The sequence below is a fragment of the Clinocottus analis genome, unplaced genomic scaffold, assembly GCF_023055335.1.
Source record: "Clinocottus analis isolate CAN_PGR_092001 unplaced genomic scaffold, fCliAna1.0.p SCAF_1, whole genome shotgun sequence".
In the NCBI taxonomy this organism is placed as follows: domain Eukaryota; kingdom Metazoa; phylum Chordata; class Actinopteri; order Perciformes; family Cottidae; genus Clinocottus; species Clinocottus analis.
In genome coordinates, this window is record NW_027175820.1 from 14,412,430 (window position 1) to 14,413,816 (window position 1,387).

Here is a 1,387-nt window from a genome sequence, read left to right on the forward strand (position 1 = left end):
ACTTGGTGGTGCAATGACCGCACAAAGTAACGTATTGCATCTACTGTTTAGTCAGAGGGACTATCCAAAGATTGTTGAGTGTCATATCTTGTCGATGTGTGTGTATGTGGGTGTTCTATTGTGTGTTATCACAGGGGCTTTGGTGGCGTCTATCTGAAACGAGAGGAGCATCACCAGCATGTACGTACATGTCCTCTGTTTGGTCTACAAGCTGATCGGTGGAGTAAAAGTCCCTGGAATGACGTTGTGATGAAGTCCTATTTTGTGTTTGTTTTTTTATTCCTTGTCTCGTGGCCGTTTGAAGACTGCCTTCTCTATGGTTACTGTTAGTGGATTCTGTGCCTTCCTCATCAAATACGAGGCGAGGAGTCACCGTCTTGAATTCTCACTTTCTGAAGCTCAAGGCACATACACAGTGCTGCTCACACTGTCTCAATTTTGTTAAGGAACACAAAACAATGACCACAGTTTTGCCTTGACAAAACATTGTTTTGATATGAGACACTCATAAAGGGGAGCGCGATCAGAACACAAGGCAGTTTAGAATAACAAACTGAAACTGATATTCGAGCCAGGTATAACGTTGAACAGTTTTTAAAAGGTTGCAATAAAGAGTTGTTCAAATCAATCCAACAGCAAAACAAGTTGTAAAACATTATTTTGGAACAGAAGCATTGGGCTAAATAGTTTTTGAACAGACAGTCTAATCGCCCCAAACCTAATCCCACCTGTGTGAGTGCTTAGTGGCGAGTGTGTAATTTGTGGAAACATTACAGAAGCTATTCAATGAACATAATGTTTTTTTTCTGTTTTTTTTTCTCTGGCATCTCACAGTGCTCTTGTAACACAGAAGAGAGTACTGGTAGCATACCGTGTATACGTACAATGAAAAAGTTAAATCAATCCTGCAAGCTACAGCTTCAGATGTGTACAAAACATCAATATGAAAACATACAAAAATTAAGTTACAACGAGACATCATTTATATGCAGTGATGAGCCCAAAAGGTTATAAGGATAAAATACTGATGCAAAAACACACACCCCGAGAAACAACAAATGCAACTAATGTTCATCATCAGCAATACAGTAGTTACAATGACACTCCAAATATTAACGTAAAACACAAAAATCAAAACCACTTCTATTTCAGATAATTAGAGACCTATACAAAAATAGCAACACTAGATTTAAACTCAGATAAATCACCTAATTTCACAGCTATTGAAGTGGCAATCATCATGTAGCAGCTTATCTATGATACATTCAAGAAAGAAATGATACGACTTATTAATTGCCCAATAAGCTAGACAAAACCTCCGCGGGTTTTTTTGTTTTTAAATACTATTTTTTTGTTTGTTCTAATTTAACCTCATTCTACAACTATA